A 7579-nucleotide genomic window follows, 5' to 3' on the forward strand; every position below is an offset into this window, starting at 1 on the left:
CCGCGCCAGTTCCAGCACAGACCCTTTAGTCCCGGTTGGGGAGGCGGACCGCGACTAAAGGGTACCCTTTAGTCGCGGTTGTTGTCCCCAACCGCGACTAAAGGGTCTTTCTGCGCGGGAACGAAAGCGGCGCCAAAACCCTTTAGTCCCGGTTGGGGAGGCGGACCGCGACTAAAGGGTACCCTTTAGTCGCGGTTGGTGTGGCCAGCCGCGACTAAAGGGTACCTTTAGTCGCGGTCCGCCTCCCCAACCGCGACTAAAGGTGCGTCTATAAATACTGCATTTAGCAGTTTCGCCACTTCCCATTCTCCTCTCTCTCGACGCCGAAGCGCTGCCCCGACTCCGAAGCCCTGCCCCGACGCCGACGCTGACGCCGAAGCCCTGCCCCGACGCCGACGCCGACGCCGAAGCCCTGCGCGCCGCCTCCCCCGTCCCCAGTGAGCGCCGCCTCCGCCCGTGCCCTGCCCTTGCCCGCCGCCCGTGCCCTGCGCCCTTGCCCGCCGCTCGCCGCCCGCCGCCCGACGCCCTGCCACCCGCCGCCCGACGCCCTGCCGCCCGCCGCCCGACGCCCTGCCGCCCTGCTGCCCGCCGCCCGCCGCCCGCTGGCCCTGCCTGCCGTCCTCCGCGCGCCGGCAGAAGAAGAAGAAGGAAGAAGAAAAAGGAAGAAGAAGAAGAAAGAAAAAGGAAAAAGGAAGAAGAAGAAAGAAGGAAGAAGAAAACAAAAGAAAAACAGAAGAAAAACAAGAAAAAGGAAGAAAAAAGGAAAAAGGAAGAAAAAAAGAAAACAAAAGAAAAAGGAAGAAAACAACAGAAGAAAAACAAAGGAAGAAGAAAAAAAGAAAGAAGAAAAAAAGGAAAACACAAGAAAAAAAACAGAAGAAAAAAACAAAAGAAACAAAAAAACAGAAGAAAAACAAAGGAAGAAGAAAAAAACAAAAGAAAACAAAAAAACAAACAGAAGAAAAAAACAAAAAAAAGGAAAACACAAGAAAAAAGAAAAAGGAAAAAGAAAGAAAAAAGAAAACAAAAGAAAACACAAGAAAAACAAACAGAAGAAAAAAACAAAGGAAGAAGAAAAAAAGAAAGAAGAAAAAAAGAAAGAAGAAAAAGGAAGAAGAAAAAAAGAAAGAAGAAAAACAAAGGAGGAAGAAAAAAAAGGAAGAAGAAAAACAAAGGAAGAAGAAAAACAAAGGAAGAAGAAAAAAAGAAAGAAGAACAAAAAAGGAAGAAGAAAAAAAGAAAGAAGAAAAAGGAAGAAGAAAAAAAGGAAGAAGAAAAAAAGAAAGAAGAAAGAAAGAAGAAAGAAAAAGGAAGAAGAAAACAAGAAAGAAAAAGGAAGAAGAAAAACAAAGGAAGAAGAAAAACAAAGGAAGAAGAAAAAAAGAAAGAAGAAAAAGGAAGAAGAAAAAAAGAAAGAAGAAAGAAAGAAGAAAGAAAAAGGAAGAAGAAAAAACAAGAAAGAAAAAGGAAGAAGAAAAAAATGAAAACCAAATGAAAGAAGAAAGAAAAAGGAAGAAGAAAAAAAGAAGAAGAAAGGAAGAAGAAAGGAAGAAGAAGAAAGAAAGAAAAAAGAAAAAGGAAGAAGAAGAAAGAAAGAAGAAAGGAAGAAGAAGAAAGGAAGAAGAAGAAAGAAAGAAGAAGAAAGGAAGAAGAAGAAAGAAAGAAGAAGAAAGGAAAAAGGAAGAAGAAGAAAGGAAGAAGAGGAAAGAGGAAGAAGAAAGGAAGAAGAAGAAAGAAAGAAGAAAGAGGAAGAAGAAAGGAAGAAGAAGAAAAAAAGAATTTTTACTTAAAGAATCTTATTTTTTAATTCCTCCTCCTCTATGTCCCCTTAATCTTATTTTTTAATTCCTTTATACTTAAAGAATTTTTACTACATGCAGGAGTGACATATGGCGGACGATAGAACCGAGCCGCTTAGGGATCCGGAGGCTGAACGTTATTTAATGGGCATCATCAACAACGAGATTCCTTATGTGCCGGGCTCAGAATATGAGCAACAAGAGGATGTAGTCTCTTCTTTTCTGAACCTTGACGGTGGAACAGAGATTGTCGATGATCAAGAAGGTGAAGGAACGAACATTGTCGACGGAGGTCAACCATCAACAACCGACGATCTCGAATTGCAAGTAGCAACCACCTCCGGCGAGGTATATATATACATTGAGCCTCTCATGATACAAACTTACTGAAATGTGAATACATATGTATTAACGCGCGTGACTCTCTTTCTTTTTTTAGCCCTCCGGATCGAGTACGACAAAGCGTGGCAAATCCAAGGCGATGAAAACAGGAGAAACATATGCCATTGAGTTTGTCAGTGAAACCGGCAAGCCCCTACAGCACACCTCAAAGTTTATCAACCAATGCGGAGTCGTTGTTAGAGACAACGTCCCGATCACCGTCCAGGAATGGAAGGAGCCAAAGAAGGCACGTCTTGGTTTCAGTTTTGTTGACAAGAGAACGAAAAAGGATTGCTGGAGAAAGCTTATGGAACATTTCATTCTACCTCCGGAATACAACAAAGTCGATGAATTCGGTAATGAGGTTCCGGGTGGACGTCAGAGGAGGAGGCTAGTTAAAGAGTTCGCTCTTCAGAAGATGGGCGAAGCATTCCGGAACTTCAAGAAAAATTTAACCCGTGACTATGTCAACAAGGGCAAGACTCCGGATTTCAATGGACAACATGAGAAACTGAAAGATGATTGGCCAGAATTTGTGAGGCAAAAGCAATCGGAGCATTTCAAGGAAATATCGAAAAAATAAGGATAATGCGAGTAAGAAAAAGTTCCATCATATTATGGGGCCAGGAGGATACCGCCTTTCGGAGCCTAGGTGGCAGAAGATGGAGGAGGACCTGAGGGTGCGAGGAATCCCTCTAGGTACAGAGGGATGGGACCCAAGGGCCAAAAGCTGGTGGTACGGGCATGGGGGATCGCTAGACCCGGAGACAGGGGTGTGTGTTCACCGGCAGAGACAGTTTGCTCCCACCCAAGCCCTTATTGACGCAATGACCCAAGCTCAAGAGGGCTTGATCAAGTTCAACAGAGAGAAAGACGCACTGACAACAGCCCTCGGGAATGATGAACACGGAGGACGTGTACGAGGCAAAGGCAAAGTTCCGTGGAAAGTAGGGTTTTCGCAGGACAATGACCCGTACTGTTACAGAAGCCGTAAGAGAAAGACGGACCGGGATGCAGATCTTATGACGAAGTTTGCATCGGAACTCCATGAGTTGAAGCAGACCGTGCATGAACTAGTGAAAGAAAAATCGGCTGCAGGGCCGCATGAAGATCATGAAGCGGATCGCGGAAGCCAGCAGCGGAGAAGCAGCGTGGCTTCCACGGATGCCCCGCCTGGTGCTAGTGCACCGATGATCGAGATTCGTGCACCGGAGCCTCACTACCCCGTGGATGATGTAAAGGAGATGAAAGAATGTGATCTGCATTATCCCGTGGGGAACGTTTCCACGAAGGTAGCTAGCGGCAGTGCTTTACCCTGTACACCTGGAGCACTCCACCACAACAACCCCATTGCATATGGCTATGCTCGTGTCATGGTGGAAGACATAGTCCAAGGGTTTGAGGACCTGGAGATTGACAAACCTACACCCGAAGGGGAGAGAAGACTTGGAGATGTCAAGCGCCAGTTCATTCTATGGAAAAAGAAGTACATAGTGTTTCCAGGCGAGGCGCCAAGGCTAGCAAGTCCACCCCCTCCGATGGTGGTGGTGGTGGTGGTGGCGGTGGTGGCGGTGGTGGTGGTCGTGGTGGTTCACCTACACCTCCTTCACGCCATTCGACGCCGTCCCCCGATCCACAACCTCCGGCGGGTACGACGCCCCCCAATCCTCCTCCGGCGGGTACGACGCCCCCCAATCCACCTCCGAGGAAGAAGCAGAAGCAGGCGGACAGCAAGGAAACCCGCTCCTGGACTATTAACCCGGACCCTTATGTACCTAAGACCACAAGGGTACCGGAGCCATCACTGAAGCCTCTCCTCCCAAGGCCTGGGGAACTTAGTGAAGCTGAAACCAAATTGGCCGCGTCTGCTGATTATGAGAAATGGAAGGCGGATATGAAGGCGAAAAAAGAGCCTGAGCCCAAGCAAGTATTCACTGAGAAGCAAAAGAAGTGGGCTAAGGATTTTTTGACGACACCGTCCCAAGCCGAGCTGAATATGCCTGACGACTATGGACATGAACTTCGTAGGCAAGCAAAAATATTGAAGGAGGAGAAAGAAGAAAGTAAAAAAAGTGGGAAACAAGTTGACCAGCTCGGGATGCAGAAGAAACAATCGATCCCCCCGCTCATAGTGAAAGCCGGTCCGGAAGAGGACCCCGAGATCATAGCAGCTGTGGCAGCACTTGGATTGACTGTAGCGAGTGACATGAAACAAGCGTCCGAGATGGGTTTGACTCTTCGTGCCTTCTTAGGCCTTGAGGACGCCAGTATGTGAGATAGCATTACAATATGTGCGGAATGGGCCTCTCGTCGAGCCTGCGCGGGAAAAGAGTCTACCACCACAAATGCGAAATCTGCTACGTTGGTACAAGCAATTCATAACATGAGCCGACAAAGAATATATTTATGCGGATGTTACAGATGAGCATCACACCAAACGGTACTCTGTAGAAGTTCATATGAGTGAATTGTTCCAGCGCACGACCTCGACAAATCTATGCTGAGTTGCTACGTTCTGTAAGTGATTTATTTCTACCTCATCTCGTTCTTCATTGCCTGCACTATATATATATATATTGTCCTAACTATATTGTTGCGTACGCTATTATGCAGATTGAAGATTTGGGAATGCAAAATAAGAAACATCCATGATGTTGGGTTCATTGACCCACATATCGTTAATGGACATGTGTTACAACATCACCCCGAAGACGTGGAGAAAGACTTGTACAAGTTTCTTAGTAAGCATCAACTCAAAAGTCATATTCTATTTCCTTACCATTTTGGGTGAGTGTTTCTCTCTTGTGCCCATTCTCTTTTGTTTACTCCATGCATGGTATGTCTAATCGATGAGTTATGCATGACTGTGCATGTAACGTGTCCGCAGGTTCCACTGGATTCTGCTAAATATTGAACTTCACACCTCCAGAGTTCTAATCATGGACTCTATGGATTCGGATCCAAAGCGTTGGGCCGACATGAGAAAAATGCTGCAAAAGTAATTATTTTCAATCATTTGAGCTCTATATCGATCGGTCTCTTTCGTTCATTTCCTAATATCAAGTAACTAATAACTCCCTTGTTCATTTAATTTTCTTTGCCCTGTAGGGTTTGGAGACGGTTCTCAGAAGAAATTGTCGGTGAATTCAAACATGAACTAGATTTCAGAAGGTTAGTTAATGTGGATAAGCAGCCACCGGGGACCAATCTATGTGGATACTATGTTTGTGAGAACATCCGGAGACACACCTCTGAGTGGAAGGCATCGGATAGCGTGCGGAACGCGACGGATAACTTGCGGAGGAGGCTTAGTCCAGAAGCTCGCTTCCGACCAATTCAAGAAGAATTAGCAGGATTTTTCATGAGGGAAGTCATCAATCCTAAAGGAGAACACTATACCGAGGACGAAGAAATTTATATGCATACCCGAGATTGAAACTTGTACGAAGTTGTATATGGTCATCCATCCTAATTGTGTATGGAAACTTGTTCGAAGTTGTATATGGTCACCCGAGATTGAATATATATTATATATTCCTCTTGAATTCTTCTTGTTTGAAATTTCATATGCATGTATATAGTAGTGTAGAATATGTGTACTGAAACTTTATCAAAATTAAAATAAAACACAAAATATAATATAAAAGAAATAAAACACTCCAAACTAAAAAGAAACCAGGTTTAGGGGGGCTAAAACCCTATACCTGCGGAGGAGCCCTTTAGTCCCGGTTGGCCACGAGAACCGGGACTAAAGGTCCTCCGCCCCGACGGACCACGGGCGCCCACGTGGACGGGCCTTTTAGTCCCGGTCAGCCACAAGAACCGGGACTAAAGCCTTTAGTCGCGGTCCGTAAGAGGCGCGACTAAAAGGGGGGTCTTTAGTCGCGCATATTTAGTCCCGGTTGCACAGCCGGGACTAAAGGCTGTTGCGAACCGGGACTAAAGGGCTTTTTTCTACCAGTGGAATTTAACCCAGATGGTCAGGTTGGAGTACTAAACAATCTCGGTATACCATCACATGCAGAGACAAGCCTATCATATTTATCTCGATTGCAAGTACTAAGAGACCAAGAATAATCTCTATCACAAGTATAAGAGCATGAATTGAGCTGGTGTAGCACTCTTTGCAGCGGTAGTGGCGGAGTCATTCAGAGCAATGGGATGAAGTAATCGATGCCAAGTGTTATTGTTCTAGAAACAACTTTCAACTAGGGGTATAAGCAAACTAATAATTTTGCTCCCCACTCTATATGTACCTCGAACTCTAGTTGTGTTGGGCGTACTTCCAATAAGCTGCCTAGCTTGGCGAATTCATGTGAAAGCTGAGCAGCTGCTCTAGAAGGTGGGGGAAACTGGAGCATGTCTTAGAGAGGGGAGACCGTGCAATGGGAGCAACTGTACAGGGTCTCCAGAGCACATACCTCATCGAGGATCATCAGACCTCCAAATCAAAACCTCCTAGCAAGTAGTTAGATGTGGTGTGGTAGATGCTGTGTTTTATTATGCAAATCGGGAGTCCTGCCTTTCCTGCAAGCATTCCAGCACATGTCCATTTACTGGTTCATGTTAGGATGCTTACATGCATCAGCTCAAAATTCTGAATGAATTGAAATGCTATATTACCATATATAGGCCAGGTGTCCTGTTTTAAAGATTTATGAACAAATTGAAGTCATTTATAAGTTTATACGTTGTTTTGTTCAAATTTTTTTCTAGAAGCCTGAGAAATGTTGTAGCAGTCTGTTGGATAATACGAGACGTGCATGTTTTTATTAAGGTAAATATTGACCATAAATTTCATTTATAATACTTCTACTTCGTATATATAGATATACAAAATCATAAACTATAAAGGAAACTACTTCTAAGGGGTTCTATGGTTGAAAAGAAATTCACAAATTTTTGGAGGATTCCATAGCTTCAGAATTTTCCCTATATAACTTGTTTGGGGTTTGTAGGATTGATAACCATATGTTTGTTTCCTTATGGTCTACTTTGTATCTAATTTCAAAGGAAAAACCATCAAGTCTAATCTCATGGGAAATTCCCTTTTCTCCGACAACTATGCAATGGACCTAGTCATCTAAGATAGTTCTTTATTTTTCTGTTGGTGTAACCAGATAAAAGTTTAAATAGTCCGCCCCCTATAGCATTTTGAGCAGGGTGTGGCTGAATGATCAACTATAGGATTCATGTACAATTGTTTGAAAAAGTTCTGAACTATGGCCCCACTATAGTTGATTTAGAGAACCACTGTTATTTGGCATAGCCCGCTATTTAAAACAATGAACCAAATTAACATCCTAGTTCTACCGTTTCCCTATTTCTGCAAGTTTGGTGTTCGTGAGAACCAAAGGGCACTAAATAAGAATTCAGCAGTATATGGTTTAGTTTCACAT

Source organism: Aegilops tauschii, chromosome 2 (genome assembly GCF_002575655.3).
Source record: "Aegilops tauschii subsp. strangulata cultivar AL8/78 chromosome 2, Aet v6.0, whole genome shotgun sequence".
Taxonomy (NCBI): domain Eukaryota; kingdom Viridiplantae; phylum Streptophyta; class Magnoliopsida; order Poales; family Poaceae; genus Aegilops; species Aegilops tauschii.